The 19,968-nt window shown below is 36.1% G+C and overlaps 2 long non-coding RNA genes across 9 annotated transcripts in view; one reads left to right on the forward strand and one right to left on the reverse strand.

The window, feature by feature from the left end:
• LOC125183363 (uncharacterized) overlaps positions 1-15,981 on the reverse strand; it is a 90,301-nt gene extending 74,320 nt beyond the window's left edge. The window contains exon 1 of the long non-coding RNA XR_007165246.2: positions 15,843-15,981. This is a non-coding gene — a long non-coding RNA (uncharacterized lncRNA). The remainder of the gene's footprint in view (positions 1-15,842) is intronic.
• LOC106033253 (uncharacterized) overlaps positions 15,977-19,968 on the forward strand; it is a 416,430-nt gene continuing 412,438 nt past the window's right edge. For 7 of the 8 annotated variants that reach the window (XR_010834383.1, XR_010834379.1, XR_010834380.1 and 4 more), the window contains exon 1: positions 15,977-16,365. This is a non-coding gene — a long non-coding RNA (uncharacterized lncRNA). The remainder of the gene's footprint in view (positions 16,366-19,968) is intronic. The other variant, XR_010834385.1, reaches the window with a different exon arrangement.

The raw sequence follows: 19,968 nt of genomic DNA on the forward strand, positions 1-19,968 counted from the left end.
AAATCACAGATGACTGGCAAGGCACAATGAAATAGCCTCTTGAACATTAAGAAAACAGGAAACCTAAGATATGCATTCAGCTGACAAGAAAGCTGCAGAAATTTATCACTACAATAAGGGAGAAGATTTCACAAAGATTATTTCTTTTTTTTTTTTAAGCAGCCCACATTTCAAGCAGCATTTGGATCTGTAGGCATGTACTCTCCACCACTAAAGAGATGTACGCATGTGCATACACGCGTGTACATGAGCATGAAATGCAGTGGTTACTTGGGACTCCCTACATAAGTCACGTTGTCAACAAAAAGCAAATATCTTCCAGATTTGCATACCAAACAGTGCATCAGCAGAATGTTAGATTTTGCGAGACATGTAGTACTGCCATCATCAATAAACCACAACTTAAGCGAACAAGTTACAGTTTTCCCATACTAGAAAATTCCAACAGCTGACATCAAAGTTTCCATCATTGAAAGTTAGTTATCCATTGCTGGAGTTTCCTATACAATGCAGAAATCTACATTAGAGCATCTGTTTGTTACTGTATAATAGTGTTTTTGCACAAATCACCGTCTTGTGTCAAATAACTTTGCCAATGATAAACATTTTAACTGAGGTAATTAATATGCTAAATAATTGATGACCTTATTTATGGTATGGTAAATATGCAAAAAGAAGTTCTGCAGAAACATTTCAGTATTAAAGTTAAAAGTTAAAACTGACAAGTGAATTAACTACAGTGATGTTGACAGTGATCTTTACATATATCCATAAAAATCTGCCAAACCACCCTCTTATTTTCAGACGAGTAACCTTAATATACTGGTGCCAGTTATTTCATAAGTACACCTACTTTACAAGTAGATCTGTGGTTTATTTATAATTCCTTTATCAAAGATTCTTTAATCCATATAAAGGTGTTCTATCCAAAACAAAACAATTGAACAATTTTTACATCACTTGTTTCATATTTTCACCTAAAATACTTAAAATTTACAAAAAGCTTAATTTTAATAAAAGAAAACATCAAAACAGTCATATCTGTCAGATTTGATAGCTCTACAGTTTAAGTGACTAAGATAAACTACTTACGCATTGACTAAATCATTTCTAATCATAATTAGTTTATGTTCTTGGACTTTGCAATTGAGAATGACAGCAGTACAGACTGTCCAGAGCTAATTGCTATAAATACGCCAGATGTTGTAAAAATCTGGACATGGGAAAAACGAAGAAAATACCATAAGAATGCAGAAATATATGATTTAATGGTGTAACCTATATATTTGGCATTTTCGGTCGCAGAAATATAGTAAACATCGAGAGCATTTATTAAGAATTGCAAAAGGCTATTTCCCTTCACAATTTCTGTTTGTCTTGATTCTATTAGGTTTGGCTATAAATTTGAAGTCTTGTTTAAAGGGCACTAGCACATGGAAAAAAATTACAAGCACGTACTTGTGTATGCACAACACAACACATAGGGTTATCCTGTTTTTCATTCTTAATACAGCTAAGAGCACATCCCTTAAATGGGGAAAAAAGTATTAACATTCTACTGTTCTTAGAATATCCCATTGTATCAAGCATACCCAAGATAGAAATAATGATGTGAATAAACTTAATTGCTGTCAAATTCAAGCACTCTGACCTCACATTATAACTAGACACACAAGAGTTGAGCACTGAACTAAATTTTGATTCCCTATAAGCTTTGACACATTAAAAAAAATGAACAGGAATGCTATGCAACAAATATATCTTAACTGCTTAGTATTTCTAATTTTACAAGAATTGCCATAAATAAGTTTCAATAAATTAAAATATAGAGAACATACTATCTTACCCTGTCGATATAAATTCCAAGATATCAGAAACATCCTAACTAGCTAGTATTTTGTATATCACTACCTTCTATTGGTTAAAGATAAGAAATGACCAGTTGCACAGGTATAACCTATACCTGACTAAACAGCTAGTGGGAATTCTAGTTCAGGTTAAATAACAATTAACCTCTGAGGGAACCGAATCTGTTTTGCTTCCCTCATCTTCAGTTATCACAGTTTATTACCACTAACCTTATTTACATTTATGCTCAAGCACACGTCTACTGCTGTTACGGATGTAAAGCTAAGAATCCAGTCCAGAAACAGCAAAACAACTATCTATGGGATATTGTTGGCTCAAACAACTGCTACAGATAACAGTGCCATGGTCTATTTTGAAGAAAGGCTTCTTTTATTGTAGTTATGAAATGATTCCAAGCCAGACTGGTGCAGCTGTTAGGAAATTATTTTCCAGAACATCTATGCATATATTCAAAATATTACCAACCATTATCGCATGATCTTTCCATTAATTCTCTTTCAGGGTCCAAACCCATGAAACATCTTGGCAAATAATCACTCAGCGCTTATGGTTGCTTCTTAACAAGATGCTTCAAACCCAATACATCCCTTTATAAGGTTCAAGGTTTTTCCCCCCTTCAGGTATTTAGCTGAGGATACAGAATGCCAGATAACCTTCAACAGCCTTATTCAAGCAGATTCATAGCAGATTCAGAGCATGATAACAAAACAAAAGTTTTTCCCTGACAGTGAATTGCTCTTAAAAAAAAAAAAAAAAACACGCTCTTCAAAGCAAAATAAATCAGCTTACTATTAACGGGTAGAATGCATAGTGTCTACTTCTTTTTAAAGGTACTCCTCCAATAAGCATAAAATACATGATCTTGAGATCTGTCCACAATCTAGATTCCACAAGACAGACAAAAAGGGTGTCTGAGAAATCTGCACTACCATCTACGTAACTGATGTTGACCTGCGCCTAAATTTGTTCACTCAGTGTACCAAAACAATCCTAATTTGACTGTAAATACATCTAAACCCACATTGTGTACACAAAACTTAAACACTGAAAGGTCATTCAAATACTTACCTCTTTACAGAAAAGATTTTTTTCTAAAAATCTATAATACACTCCATTTCTAATCATATCTAGAAATTTGGCTAAAGTAGTAGCAATTGTTTCTCTGAATGTTCAGACAACTCCCTTTTCCAGACTCTAATAGGGCCATGTCACTTGTTCAGGACAGAAAACTGACCAAATACTGGCATTTCAGCAGAAGAGACAATGAATCTGACAGTCAACTCAAAGATCATAACCGCATTTAGATAGTACTTGTATTTCACATGGGTCTATCATTTTGAATTCTCTTCATAATGTGAGTAGATTAGAGTAGCTAAGCTTTATACGATAAATAAGATACCAATAGATTCTTTCTTTCCTTTTTTTTTTTCTCGCCATAAATACACTTTAAGGTAGTAAGTCATCATCTAAGCTTTAAGGAAAATAAATCTAGAAGTGAACTATCCCATAGAGAAGCCTGCTGAAGAAACACTATTTGAAACTGGCACAGATTCTACTGTTACTTGAAAGTTAGTGCTGTTCTGTTTGTTATCAGCATTAGAGAACTCTGAAACAGCAGTAAATTAGGTGCTTTCAATAAAAAGAAAGGAATAAAAGCTGACATCTGCATTGTTTGGAGCACAAAAATAAGGTATTATACTATTATTCATAACTCAGTTATTATATTACATATGAATCAGATCTTTGCTGTTTTTCCCTCTTTCATCACATCCTCCAGTAATTTTCTCACTGTTACTTTATGAAACAACTACAGTATTTAACCTTTTCTCCTCTGTAACCCTGCCTAAAATTCAGAAATTATGAGATCATCCCTAATTAACAAAATCATTTTCTTCAACTGCAAAAGCATATTTAGTATTACCTCAATTAGTATTACCTGAAGAATAAATGTATGGTAAAACACCATGGAATCAAGTGATTTTTAGTGCTGTATTTCTTGCTACCTATGATAAATGGTTTCTTTCCTTGGAACGTAATGTTCTTCCACTATATGTCTGGTTACTTACCCAGATTCTTGACCAACATACAGGATTTGTACATCAACATCAAATTGGAAACATCCTTGCTACTCAAGATTGAGTAATATTATCAAGGTATTGGTGAACGCAAATGGGAAGTGGTCAGTTTTTGGTTTGAGAGAATATTTGGGAGGGCAGTATAATGGAAAAAGTAGATAGAGTAGTTCTATATCTTCTGGGAATGTCAATCATACACTAGCATCTCTTTAAAATCACAAACATGATAGCTATCCTAGTGTCTGGAATGCAATGAAATGAGGGGAAAAGTGTGAGAATAGGCCATGCTTGAACTCTTAAGACTGAGAATCTAAGCAAGACTGCCTAATTTCAAGACAAAATACTCACAAGAACACGTCATGAGGCCTTAACATGCTAGGGATTCACAAGATGGTGCTATGAAATAAAATCTTTCTTCTTTAAAGGAACAGGACATACAAGAAAAGAGATCTCAGCTGATTTTTAAAGATGTTTGATACAGAAAGTATTTACCATCAATTACTTTTCAGCATGGAAAGCACAAGTTGGAATAGTTTTTTAATATTTATCCTCAAAGTGACTTCACTCAGGTTTCAGTTCACTGATTCAGTGATTGATTTCAGGAATCAACCTCTTCACAAGACAAATACGCAAAAAGATTGTGGAGAAATTCATTATGTATCTTAGAAGTTATTACTAATTTTACTTTTCAGTTGGAACACAACAATAAGACTGCAGTCAAAGTCTAAGAACATCTTATTTGATGTCTTAGATGAATCATGCTAAGCAATAGGTGTTCTGAAGTCTCATTTTTAAGAGGATCATCAGTGCGAAAGCTCTTAATACACTGCTTTACTCTGTCAAGATTTCTAATACCTCCAGCTACACTGCCTGATATGCCTCAAGGTAGATCTTCCTTGTCTCACACAAGGAAACACACAGAGCATCATAATGAGTGCATGAGAGACTGACATCCATAAGGTGCTGCCTGTGAAACATTCCTCTAATGTCTGATTATACCAGGACCCAAGCATAACAGTCACAGTTAATGATGTCAGCTGCCACAGCAGTGTGCCCCAGGCACTCCTCTCCAAGGTCATTCAGCAGTGTGTTGTTTTTTTTTTCTTCACATCTATGTTTATTGTTGCAGAAATGTAATTATATCTGTCCACTGCATCCAGGCTTTTGAGGATGCATAATACAAGTCAGTAAACATGAAACCTCAAAATGCAGCAATCCTTAACACCTACAACCATACAACACTTCTGTTGCCCTTCTAAAAATTAGAATCTCACCTTTATTATTTTTCCATTTTAGGTCACTTATGACAAAGATCACTCAAAACTATACCTCCCTGGAATGAGGAGTAATACCTAATCCTAAAAATAAGGCTTTACAGATTGACAGTTAAACAGCGGGTATATGTAACAAACTGTAGGAATTCAAGGTCTGTCAGTGACTGGAGGCTAGTACAGAAAGGATTACTATTGCAAAAATTTGCATTTGAAAAGGGGAGTGGGAGGGGGGTCTACAGTCACAGTGAGCATACAATTTGGAAAAGACAGTTAAGTTATGTGATCATCAAAATAACTCCAGTGAAGAACAAACAGCAAAATTTTACCAGGTCACCACACTCCAGAGCAGTATGTCTTAAGGCAATTGTTTCAGGTCTTGTTAAGAGCAAATGCAGATAAACACATAGCCTCCCCACCTCCCATCCCCAGGTAATTCAAGGAAAGAACTAATAATCCACAGAGTCCTATTCTTAGAAGTACACTCAGCTGGAAAGATAGGAAAGAAGAGAGCTTTTTCTTTTACTTCTTGTAATTTTGGTTACATTCCTGTGACATTTCTATTTAGGTCTCCACAGAGTTGCTATGAAAAACTTACTGTCCGCTTCTCTATCTAGCGAGATTTGTGCTTTCAAAGTTCCATTGCTGCCTACCTAATAAGTGTGCTCTGAATGTGCACATAAAATACAAAAATATTCACGCCGAGGCCTATTTGTTTTTAAAAGGGAAATAATTCTTTTACATCCTATTTCTGCACACCAAAGGGTTTCAGAGCAAAACACACACTAGACAATTAACTGTGGCTAATTCTTACCAGCACTTCAATCAGCTCTAAATGTCTGACAGCACATGTGCTCAGCCTCGGGGCTTTCAGTTAACAGTACGAGGGAAGTATGTTGCAACTAAACCAGCAGAAACTTCAAAATATTTCTCAGCTATGGAAAGAGATAAGGCATAGATAAAATTACCCCCAGAAAAATTTAAAATATTTTGTTCAAACCACAGGAAGTCATCAAGATGAAGAAGCATGCCACACTCTGGATGCTGAATCTCACTAATTGGCCTATACAAGTCAGAACAGCACGGAAAAGAAACAGCGCAGAAAGCACTGTTCCAACTCCCACACGTGCTCTTACGCTCAGCAAAGAAGGAAGTCCATAGTTGCGATGTTCTTGTGCACATGCAAGAAAAATTCTGACAGACAATGCTATCCTCTAAAGAAATTGAGAAAAAAACACCAGTGAAGACAGAGGTCATTCTTGCTTTCTCACTGGTAACACAGCAAGGTCATTGTAGACTGTAACACCAAACCGTTTGCCTAGCTATTTCTTCGCATGCTGTTTTCCCTGACACCATCCTAGGACAAGAATGTTTCTGTTAATAATTTTTAGACACTTATATTCACCTCCAGCCTCTTTGTTCCCTCATGACATTTCCTGGAAGACATTTCCTTTGCTATCTAAGGCCTATTTTTGATACTTAGGTAAGGTGTGCTCAAGTTTCTGAGCAAAATGCAGAGCTAAGAAAACTATGAGAAAGCCATGTAAGATATAAGTTTGGGTTCCTTTTAACTAGTCTCTTATTTTCTCTCTAATAATCACCACCTCTGAAGATAGTTTTGATTTTTACCAGTACTTTTATTTTATTTCCCTTTCTCTTATCACATTATGTGTGATTATTCAAATGAATATTATTTGCATTAAAAATAGGGGGGAAATGGTATTTTGTTAATGGGTCAAAACTTCAAACAAAACTTCCAGGACAGCCAAACAGTTCCTGGTTTTATTGCAAGTTCAGTGAAAAGTTTGCCTGACCAGCACCACAAATCCACAGGACAGCGGCCAAGGCCTTACTTGCAAGTTACTCAAAACTTTTGTTTCAATTGAAATTTGTTGAGTGAAAGCAATACACAGGGAGAGGTATTCTTTTCCCAGTTATTGAGAAGTGGTCAGAAAAGACAAAGAAAAAATAGATATGGAAATACTTAGTGACAAACGGACCCTACTAGTCTGATATTGGACAGATTATTGAGATACCAGTAGAATACTAAAGGTAGATACGTGGATGTATCTTGTATTTGAATTTGGCATGCTACAAATTAGCAATTGTGACAACTTCAGCTCTGTCCACTTCATAACGTCAGCTTTGCCTTCACTACAGAGGATACATAATAGGTCCACAATTCAGCACTGAATGAGAGTAAACTGGCAAGACAAAAAAGAGCTATCGTGAATCACAGTAATCTGTTCATAAGCGCAGACATGAAGCTCTTCTCACATGAAGCTGTGGTGCTTTTTAAACGTGCATGACCGAAGCAGCTCCTATATTAGTCTTCAGAGACCCTTGGGGGTCTCTGAGAAACCTAGAAGTTACACTGAACAAAGCACCACAGTCAATCTTACTGATGAGAATGGAAGTGAAGTGGCCAGCAAAATTCATAGTGCTTTAAACACAATAAGATGGGTAGAGGATAAAGATACATATATATTCAAAGAAATAGAATGACTGTAAAATAGCATCAGAAAAAATATGAGCTTGAAACTTCACCAAGAGGAGTAGATTGCATCTTATGTTATGGAAACATACACATTAAATCTGTGCATATTGAATCCTTCCTTGCATACCCTACTTAATCTCAAAATTACTTTTTATAAAGATAGCCAGGCTGTTTGGACCTCTGTTTCTTCTTTCTATTCAATGCCAAAAATTAAAGGTAGAACTCCAACTAAATTACACTACGGTACTATATTATTTGAGGAAACCCACATTCAGTACACATCCTCTACTGAGATGAGGGTGTTTGCAGGAGTGGCACAGCCAAATGTTATCATTATGTACTCTATTGCATTAGTGCTTGGATGTAATGTATTAAGAGTCAGGCAAAGCACTTTGTTACTTAAAACACTAATCCAAATCAAAACAAAACACATTTTCAGTAGTTCTTACAGAGATCCATATAAAAATGTGAAAGTTGAATTAATTCCCCTACAAATCTTCAAGCTGCTTATAGTTTATAAGCTATAGCCCCTAGAAGAAAGTGAAATATGGGTATGAAAGTTATTATTAAAGAACATTTTAGTAGATACTGACAGGTTTGACATCTTCATACATACAACACATAGTATATTCTGAGCACATGCTAATTTATGTTGTATGGTCAACCATATGTAATTATGTTCACCAATGGCAGCTCTTCCCCTTTAGTTACTTGAGGTCCATCCCCACCAGAACTTCATACCCTTCCTACCATTTAAGTATTCTTTCTCCCCCTTACATGATGAGCATCACAACACATTTGAAACATGAGATTTAAATCAGGACAAGAAGAAAGCTGTCCCTTAATACAGGTAAAAACAGAGCTAACATCACAGTCCGCATTATAGGCTGACCTTTTAGGATGACAGAATTAAAATGGAGCCCGGCTGGTAAAGTTCAGGATGAGTGAGAAAATCAAGCAATTTTGCATCAACATTGTCTCAGAATTAGTTTGTCATTTCTTTTAATGCATACTTTTTAAATAATCTTCTTTAACCTCTAACAGCCTACATCTGCAGACTGCAATGTCATTGTGTTACACATTGTCAAAATAAATTTCTTATATCACAAATATTCCAGCAAAATATATAAAGCTCTACTAGTAAGTGATTTAGCAAAAAGGTGAAGCCACCTATTAACTTCTCTTTAATGAATTCCTAGAGGTGTTTCTTAAAGTTTTTCCATCTAAAATGTTAAACGACTTCGTGCAAATTATGGAGGAGAGGATCCAGGGGCCTTTCCTCTAGGGACATAACATAGTCAGTGAGTTTGTCTATACTAAGTGGTTTAATTTGAACATCCTACCTCAGGATTTCTGAGAACAGATGGCAAGGAAGAACAGCATTTTGTCTATCAGTCCAGCAAAAACAATTGAACCCTGATGTGCAAAGAGTAACAGAACGTGTAAATCCCCCTGGTGATAGTTATAGACTGTAACAATTCAGAAAACATAATATAACTACTCTAATGGACAAGTAAGGGAAGAGTAAGTAAATTAATGATAGACAACAAGATTAAAGAATGGCCTCACTCCTTCCGGCACTGAGGGTTAACTATCAATGTTAATTAATACAAAACAAGACATTCAAACAAAACAAACAGTAAAAAGGCAAAATAGTGAGATAAAAAGCTTAACAGTATTTTATTCTCTAAGTATTGAAGAGCAAATACTGAAATTCCTGAAGTTACTAAAACATATGGTGCTCTTCCATCTGAAGCTGTATTTTGCACTGCACACAGAGCTTGCTTGCCATGAAAAAAGTTACTATAGTGAATGCAAACAAAACATTGCCACTGACTGAGGAGGGATGATATTACCTTAGAAATATGCATCAATATGTGTCTATTTTTAGTTGCATATCCAGTCATGCATTTAGTTGTAGAAACATGAAGATGTATGGATTGCCTTCCTCAAAAATCCAGAATTACTGGTCAACTGAAAAAAAAAACCTTTATCGAGTTGGGGTTACTTGCAAAATGCAAATAAAGAAATTTAGAAAAGCTAAATTCAGAGAAGCTAAAGCTTCTAAAGAAGCTGAAAATAAAATCACCTTTAGTAAATTACTAACAGCTAGGAGTAACTGAACAATGTTACCATAATGAACTTAAGTAACTGTGGTTATGTAGAGGTAGATAATCTGCAGTCCTAGGACCATTACCACCTTACTCCCTTACTATACATTAACAAAGGCAAGAATAAAAGAAAGAAGAATGTATACTACTCTTTACTTCAAAAAGAAAAAAGAAGTAAAGACATCTCACTCCTGTTAATGGAACATTTAAAACAATTAACCTTCTACTGCATTAATGAACTGTTGGATTTGAAACATCTAAACTAAGTAATGAAGATGTTTTCAACTTCAGTGAAGTCAGGCTATGTTTTTCAACTGTAACTGTAAGTGTAATTTTAAACAATGACTAAGATGCTATTAGAACGTAGGAAAGGTACAAATGAGAAAACAGTCAGTGGTATAGTTAACAAGTGTTCATGTGGATTAGTGCATGGAATAAAAGGTGCAAAGACTTAGAGTCTTTTCCTTCTAAAGAAAAAATCTTATATCAATTATTAATTTGTCTTTTATTGTATGAAAATCAACCAGCCTGGAAACATTTTATTGTAAACGTATTTATATGAACTAATAAAGCATTAAATGCTTAACTTTTTTTTTAATTATTGTGTAGTCTGTACTTTAGACTTTAACAATTTCTTTACAGTGAACCTCACTTTTGAGCAGCTGTTCAGAAATAATTCAGATTGATAAAAATTAATTTGACAATAGCCGGTTTACTGCCCTATACCATTATTTGTGAACTACTATTGGGATTCATTTTTAATCACTAACCAATTGCTAGGTTGATTTAAAATAAGAGTAATGACAAGGCATAAGATGTAGATCAGATGTGATAGCTATCGTAACCAAATAATTCACAAAAACCCCATGAACATACATCATAAAAAAAGACTACGACACAGATGAAAACTTTGGTTCTTTCAAATCCCTTTATCACAATCTATGTTCTTCAGCATGAATCATTTCAGCATGACAAATCAAAATGCTTAATTTTACTCAAAGTTGTACACAGAAGTAGTCAAGAGCTACTACTCTTACATTTCTTCTATGTCATCTGCTTCAGTGAAAAAACAAACACTTTTATTTCCTTTTTTTTTTTTAATGTTACTCTCATTGGTTGGTTTCTGATGTAAATCCAAGTTTTCAGTGCAATTATTTGCAAACTTCTGGTTTGAGGAACAAATCTGGCAAAGCAACAAATGCTTAATTCACCTTGTTCATCTGGCTATCTAACAACATTGATTAAAACACTCAGCTCTATGGGTTCATAGAATCATAGAATATCCTAAGCTGGAAGGGACCCATAAGGATCATCAAGTCCAACTCCTGGCACCGCACAGGTCTGCCCAAAAGTTTAGACCATGTGACTCAGTGCACAGTCCAATCACTTTTTAAATTCAGACAGGCTTGGTGCAGTGACCACTTCCCTGGGGAACCTGTTCCAGTGTGCAACCACCCTCTCGGTGAAAAACCTCTTCCTGATGTCCAGCCTAAACTTCCCCTGCCTCAGCTTAACACCCTTCCCGCGGGTCCTGTCACTGGTGATAATGGAGAATAGATCACCTGCCTCTCCACTCCCCCTTACAAGGAAGTTGTAGACCGTGATGAGGTCCCCCCTCAGCCTCCTCTTCTCCAGGCTGAACAGGCCCAGTGCCCTCAGCCGCTCCTCATGTGTCTTCCCCTCTAGGCCCTTCACCGTCTTCGTCGCCCTCGTCTGGACACTCTCCAACAGTTTCACGTCCTTTTAGTACTGTGGTGCCCAGAACTGCACACAGTACTCGAGGTGAGGCCGCACCAGCACACAGTAGAGCGGGACAATCCCTTCCCTCCACCGACTAGCAGTGCCGTGCTTGATGCACCCCAGGATGCAGTTGGCCCTCCTGGCCGCCAGGGCACACTGCTGGCTCATATTCAACTTGCTGTCAACCACAACCCCCAGATCCCTCTCTGCGGGGCTGCTCTCCAGCGTCTCGTCGCCCAGTCTGTACGTATAGCCACGGTTGCCCCATCCCAGGTGCAGGACCCAGCACTTGCTTTTGTTAACTTTGTTGCTTTTGTTAAACTTCATGTGGTTGGTGATTGCCCAGCTCTCTGATCTGTCCAGATCTCTCTGCAAATGCAGTGCAAATACCACATTTTTTATTTTTATTTTTTGTCACAAATGAGGTTTTCAGTATTTGTCTAGTTAGACAATGGTTACTGCTCTATTGCATCAACTGTGCTGTGGTGCATCTTTATAATATGTTGTCACTATCCAGTGTAGTAGAAGTTGCATATTCCTAAGTAATTTTTGTCTTAATTACCATGCCATAGGACATATATAGGGCATTACAGAGGATCTCTGTCTCTTTGAAGCTTATATTCAAACATTTTAGGTTGAGTAACCAAAACAATATGCTAAAAATAATCCCCTTCTTTCATCACAGTTATGGAATTTTGCACAACCATTCTGCACTGGCATTAAAACAGCACTTGCACTGACATCATAACCACTCAGGCACTTGCACTGACATTGTAATGACTCCTTTGGGGCTGTTACCATATGGATGGAAGTATGAGAGACACTTCATTGACACTGTAACAGCTCCAGTGCCTGGAATGTGATGGTAATGGCTCCTCTGGGGCTGTTACCATGTCAGGGAAAATATATATGAGATACTTCCATTGATGCTACAAAAGCACTTACACCAATATCAGAAGTAAACCCACAGAAAATTGGCAACAAAACTGAAATTATCAAGCTAAACCAAAAAAGAAAAAGTTAAAAGTGCACAAGGAAGATATTTTCAGGAGATGGGCATTTGTTTCAACTTCGCAGAAACACTCATACATACAAATACCAGAACTAGGCAACAAATAAACACACATCCCTCCAGTTAAGAAGTGGGCAGACAGATAAAGAGTGTCTAAAATTGCTCCTCGACCATAAAATAATAAAGGTATTGACCCTTTATGAATTGCACTTAAAATGAACTTAAGGTTACTTCTGTAGTCAGTTATGTTCCCTTAACACTTCTAAAAAAAAAAACCATAACACTACAAAAACCACAGTTGTTTCTTTACACTAATTAAGAACAGATTTCTAAATAGTATTCAGACTCAGAACTATGGAATATATACAGTGCTCATACTATGAACATAATCTGCCACAGTTCTCAGTCTAGAGTCAAATTAATACTTTATGATTTCTTAAGAGAAGTAACAAAGGATTAGAAATCAAAATAAGTAATTTTCATTCTATGCATTTTTCATGGTATACTTGAACAGTCTGGCAAGTGCTAATCCTTCAAAACTCAATGTTCATGGGAAAATTGCTGATGTAATGCATTTATTATCTGAGGCCGCAAAGTAATTAGCAATCCATGAGCAATTTGTTAAACTAAATTAACAAATCCAATTAGCTTTGACCAGCTACATATAACTAACTACAACCAAGAATTCTAATTACTATTAGACACCTTTTTTTTTTTTTTCCTCCTCTTAGCATCCACACCATGGGCTCAAATTTGCCATTAAGAGAACCCCCTTTAATAGATCGATCCTGCAAGAATTGCTTTTGTAGCCTTTACAACATTACCAGGATCAAAGACCTAGTGCTGAAGTTCCATGTTTATAACCTAGGAGATTTCCAGGAAATGTCTAGGAAAGCTCACAAGAGGTGACAAACACAACTCAATATTGAGTTAGAACAGGAAGGACAGCAGTCTAGTACTTCTCATCCATCAGAATGTTTTATCACACATACACATGATGAAATGAAGAAATCCTGTACTATGAAGAAGAAATGACAGAATTTCCTCTTGACTTCTCCTGTCTTATAGATCATTTCCAGGCAGCAACTCTGCTATGTAAAAATGAAATTTTTATATGTTAATTTCAAAACTGTATGTAAAATATTTCCCACATATTGACTTCACAGTTTGTTGCAAAAAATCTGGATTCAAGACAATTGTTCATATAACTGAAAAATGTGATTTCCTATATATGCTGGAATGTTTGTGCATTGAGCACAGAAGCTAAACATTAGTGAAAAGTAACTTATTAAAAAAATATAAATAGCAACCTTACATAGCGATACACTAGTACCTCAGACACTACTCACATTTTCCTGATGCAATTCTACCTTTATTAGTAGGATGTCTACTTTTGAACTCCGCTGCACTTTTCAGTTGAATTCTTCTTTTGCTTAAAATTTACCTGTAAACTTAAAGGTTTTTTTTTCAGTGTTATTTAAGAAAGTTGGCCTACAAGCTTCTGTCTTGTGAAACATACCATTAAATATTTTGACCTCAGAGAGAAGTCATCTTTGAGATGCCTAGAGAAGCCCACATTGCAGTGAAGAAACAAAACTGCTGTGTTGTGATTGAATTGCAACATCTTCAAGCCTGTTGAAGCTGACAGTAATTGTCACACACCAGACTATAATAGCAGTCAGAGAAATAAAAGACAGACAGCCTTAACCTGGAAATAAAACATCTTACAAGGGAAAAATCACTAGAAATACAGAAGATATCTGAAGAAAATTGAGGCAATAATTTAATTTAAATGTGAGTTATCAGTGTTCATGAAGGACAAAAGCAACAGCTTTATTACATCTGCATTTTGCAACAATTTCATATGAAAATATGAAAGAATATAAAACTACAAATGAGTTTTGTGACTATCTGAAAACTGAAGATTGGATCATTCTTCAAATGTAAAATCCTGCTATAATGCTGTAATTAGAGATCTGCACCCCACTCCCCCAAACATCATACTGCCTGCAGAAAATTCACAAATAAAGCCATCAAGACAGTTGCATTTTGCTCTGCAACAGAAGCTTCATAAAATAAATAAATAAATAAATAAATAATAATAATAAGAGTCCTTAGTACTACAAGAATTAGCAGTAAAGATTAGATTAAAAGCCTATCAAGTGAGTCCTTGGCTTTATCAACAAGCTTTGCTTGTGGTACAGGTGGAGTCAAGATGACAAAAGAAAAAAAAAAAGGAAGGAAAAACAATTTGTACTTTGTGAGAACAGTAACTGTGAGATACTGAACATGCTTATTGCTCTGAAACTTATTAGCTACAGGAATCCACATATTGAGCAAATATGATTGCTAGGAAGAAGAATTTTAAATTTATGAACATATGCAGAAAAAGAAAATAATATATTGAGGATAAAAACACTTCCAACAAATTCAGAGTTGATGGGGAGGAACGCCGCAATGACCAGTGCCAGGAATCCTCAGTGCAAGGCTAGAAACGGAGCACAAAACCTAACACTTCAAGCTTATACAGTCCTAATAATCCTCTGCGACCATTATTTGGCTGCAGACTGGACTTTGATGCAAGTGAGGTATTAAGTGTTTACATTAATATCGAGACTAAAGGAAACATTACTGAAAAACATTTCACCAAATCATTAACAAGTACTTCGGTTCAGGGAAAAATTTAAACACATGCTGGAACTCTTTTTTTTGGTCAACAAACCTGACAAAAACCAGTATGACTTCAGCAAGTAACAAAAGCTAAAGACGAATTCCTTGATGGGAATGGAACAGTAACTTTAGGACAAGCTGGGGAAACATTAGGACGCTTGTTTGAGAAAAGGATGAATTTTAATACCTTCCCAAATCTCTTCGTTAATTTCAGTGTAAAAACAACTAAGAAAGTTAGTTTTAAAGTGTACACAGCTAACAACAACAAAATATACAGCAAACCTGTACCTGAAAAGCATTACCTTGTTTGCATCTAAGTAACAGCATAAAATCACTCACACGGCCAGCCTGCCCAGTAGGCAGAAGGCACCCAAGCACACCCCAGTGGCAGCTAGTCCTCAGAGTCACCAGGGCCCTATAAAAATATTTCTGGGGGGAAGCAATAGCCAACGCACATGACATAGTCTGAGAAGTAAGGCAGTATGACAGAAGGGACAGAGGCCACACCCTTACCACCACAGTCATCAATTCCCAGAGAAGTTACCCAATGCTGACCTCCCCACTTGCCCCAAAAAACATCAAACACGGTCACCATACCATTAGCAGCGACAAAGCAGCAAGGCAAGGTGGTATTCTCCTTCACAGTGAGCTTTCCTGTGGTGTCACAGACTGAAGTGCTCCTCACAGCCTGTGCAGGTTGTGGAAACGCCGCCATTTCACCTAGGCCTAGCAGCACAGCCCTGCCCTGCTCAGTGCTTTCTGGAAACTTCCACTGCAGAGCACAGTGAGATAACATGATAGCAGGGCGCATCCCCCATTACAGGATAAGGAGAGTCAAGGCATTTTCCTCAGAGTTTGTTAAGCTCTTTTGAACAGTGGAAAAGGAGGGAAATAGTTTTACCTCACCCTTACCAGGTGAGGCAGATAATAACACAGAGCAGCCGTACAACATATGGCCTAAGTATCTCCTGCTGTGCCTCACTGGTATTGAGATAACAGAATGCTAGTGGTGTTTTGTTGAAGAAAACTTCTGTGTTTTTTTGTTTTGTTTTGTTTTTCATAAGAAAAACTGCTTCAAGTTGTGACTTTACTGAGAAGAAGTTATTCCTCAGTGCTGCAAGTAAGTCTGTGTTGTGATTTGTTAGTAGTGTGGTATAAACACCTTTCAAGTATGCTAGTGTTGTGTTGTTATTTTATACAATGTAGATGCTTGTTTTGGTACTACTTGTTGAAGTTAAAAGTTGTGGTTCTGATCTACTATGTAACTTCTACACCTGGAACTGACCAAGGTGCTTGTAGAAGCTTTCCCCATTTTAAAATTTTGCTTTTTAAAATAGTATTAATGCTGCTCTGGAGTGCTGCAGGGTAAAGGGGATTGAGGGGGCAGGTGTCACCGAGGAATGTGTGTCACTTCCCTGAAGGGATTTAGGGATCGTTAACACAGAAAATGTGTTTACTAGCTAATTAAATCTGTAATATTATACCATGTTATGAGATGTCTAGCAGAAAATGGCAGTACAGATAGTTCTAAAAGTCTGATCCGTTCAAAAAAAGCCTTGTATACTTACTGTATTTCTAACATAAAGAATTTAAAAGAAAAAGCATGTCGAAATACGCCCATAGTTGTACAAGAGAAGAGTAAGAAGCTAGGGAAATGGGGCATAAAACGCTTCTTAAAACAGTTTCTTATTTTCATAATGCTAAGCTTTTTGTACACCTGTTTTGCTGTGAGTCTGAATAGCTCTTTCTGTAAAATACCTTAAAGAAAACCTCTTCACTAATCACTCAGATTTCTTTCAGCTTGTGTTCTATTTAGGGAGGTGGGGAGTGATAAAGACATTCAGGTTCTTCTGCTAAGCTGGGGGGGGGGTTGTGCTGGGTAATTCAAAAAAATGACCTGACCTAGGTTGCGTGGTGAGGTTTCTTTTGTGGTGGTTCCTGGGTGCTGGTGGGTATGGTTTGGTTAGTTACAAATATTCAGCCTCATGTAGAAAGTTATTTTAATTCTTGATTGATTTAGAATTCTTGAAGTAAAACTAGATTTTATTATGTTTATGTGCAAGATAAATGGTTGTGTATCTTATTTAGTCAAATATGTCTTATTTCTTGGGGGCTTCAGTGTTTGTTATTGATAAATTTCCAGTAGGCAAAGTTGGATTTCTGGATGAAGGGGGGAAAATATCTAAACAACTTTCTAGCTAGAAAAGTTGGGTATTCACATGGGATTCTAAAGCTGTTCTGAATTTATTTCCCCTGACTATAAAATGATACACTTCTAAAAACTCAGAAGTTAACTTACAGTACATAAATTTTTCTTAAACAGGTGGTGGTGGGGAAGCTACTCTAATTCAATGGCAAGCTTGGCTGTCTGTTCATTAGTTACTTGGAAATTCATCTTTCAGGAACATGATAAAGTTTTGCGGGTACTGATATTATTAATGTTGATGGAATATAAGGAGTTACATTTATTTTAAGGCCGGATATTTTATAAACATTGATACTTATCTTTGTAATATAAATCTATACTGTTCCATGTCATATGCTAGTCATTTCATTTTAATAGTAGAGCGGTGGTGTTTAACTGTACAATCCTCAGATAAAGATATGCTATTCAACATATGTCTGATAGTTTGTGGTCTGCTGGTGTATTTCTCTTAACATCCACTTGGTTCTTAGATGGGTGGGCTCTTTAAGAAAGGTTTTCAATTTTTTTATTTTTATTTCTGTTTCAAACTGGATATAGCTCAGTGGATCACATATGACTAGAAGCAATATCTTAAGGAAAATACCATCCTAATAAGTTTACTTATCACCATGCAATTCTGTAATAGCTTTTGTATGTTATTAGTATAATAAGCAAATATATGAATCTCTTAGAGAAATAAGTAACATTTTATTGTCACAGATAAGTCAGATTACGCACTAGTAAAAAGTTCTAGTTTAGCATGTAAGTTTCTTGCAGGTAGCACCAGTCTTTGGTTGCATATATGCTAAGATACAGAATAAAATGCCTTGTGAGATTTTTAAATAAACACTAACATATTCATACATCTGTTTAATAATGTTATCAAAATACCTTATTTTTCAGTAAGAAAGCTTCATATTAATCTAATTGCAGCATGAACGTGCTGCAAAATTGCTTTATATTTTCATAGCATCCTGGTCTCTGATATTTTACCTTCTATCCCACTGTAACCTGACTCTTTTCAGGTTTGAAGATTTATTTTAGACTTTAGATTGCAATACTAGTATACTGTTAATTCAGGTCAACTCCTTTCTGCTCTTGCTGCATTTTTTTCGTGGCTGTTTATTAATGTACGTTTACATTGTTTTCAGGCACAAAAGAAGCATCTACACAGTAGGTTAAGCAAGAAAGTGATGCAAACATTAGCACTTTTATAACTGTCATTGCTTTATTTTCCATGCAAAGATGAAGACATAATCCCTGCAGCAAAAGTCTGTGATTCCCTGCCAGTTGGCTGCCTGCCTTAACTTATGGGAATAGTAATAAATGAAGCCCAAGCAAATGGCCACCATCTGGGTAAAGCTCAAGTGAGCTTGTTTGGACAAGGCTCCAGGGTCATGTAAATAAAATGGACTTTAATGTTAAGATGCATCTGTGAACATACAATTCCTCCTTTATAAACTGTCTTGATTCAATACAGGTGCAGAAAGTTGGCAGTGTTTATAAACTAGATATAACCTAGAGATTTTTGAAGATGTTTTTCATGTGTATAAACAGCCATCTGATTCCAATCTTTCAAATCAGCCTTGAAAACAGAAAGACACTTAAAATAAATAAAAGGAAGTGAGCATGGAGCAATCATATAAATAATGAATTCTACTGTGCTTATTCTTATGTGTTGTTTCTCTTCTGCTTCTATCAGTATGAAATACTGATGTTTTGTTATAACTAAGGATTGCATTTATTAAGACTTAAATACAAACAAAAGTTACATTTATGCAATCAGGTGAGTGAAGAAGTATGTGTGTTTTTAACAGCTAAAATGTGATGTATTATTTAAAAGTCTTTCATTTTGAACTCTTTGTTTTAGTTGACTCTGGATATCTTTTTCTATCCCAGATTACAGAAATTTAGATATAGTATTTTACCCTTTCTCAACCCATCCAGTCTTTTAAACTTGTTTTTGGATCTAATTCAGTAAAAGTCTTAGAGATATTAGCTTCAGCAACAGTTACCTATTCTAATGCTTGATTCTTGGCATATTCAGTCACTTAGTCACAGTTGCCTTATTTAACTCTGTGCTGGATGGTAAATGTCTTTGAAAGAATTAATTTGTATAGCCGTGTATCACATTAGCAGTCTTACCTGACTCTTTGGTTGTAGTTCTGAGTTGTCGGATGATTGTTTTGGCTGTTTGATGGCCTTATTTATACAAAACTACTGGGCATTGTATAGCTTCTCACTAGTATGGATATTCATTCGCAATTTTGTCTTTTTGTGTATGCATGTTGCATATGCAAGTGCTGCATCTTCAGGAAGAAGGAAGGGGTGTTTGGGATGTGGGGGAACCCTGCACCTGTAAGTCAATGTTGCATATTATGGCTGATTCAAGTATATTAGCAGCCTTTTTAAAAATATGAAAGAACTTAAATTCTTAGTTCACAACTTCATATTAAAACTCCTTTCACAGATGCTGATGGTATGGTTGCATCCATGGGCAGCATCTTCTGATTTGCTGTTCCTGTGTCTCTGCCCCCA

The sequence above is a fragment of the Anser cygnoides genome, chromosome 12 (genome assembly GCF_040182565.1).
Source record: "Anser cygnoides isolate HZ-2024a breed goose chromosome 12, Taihu_goose_T2T_genome, whole genome shotgun sequence".
Classification (NCBI taxonomy): Eukaryota; Metazoa; Chordata; class Aves; order Anseriformes; family Anatidae; genus Anser; species Anser cygnoides.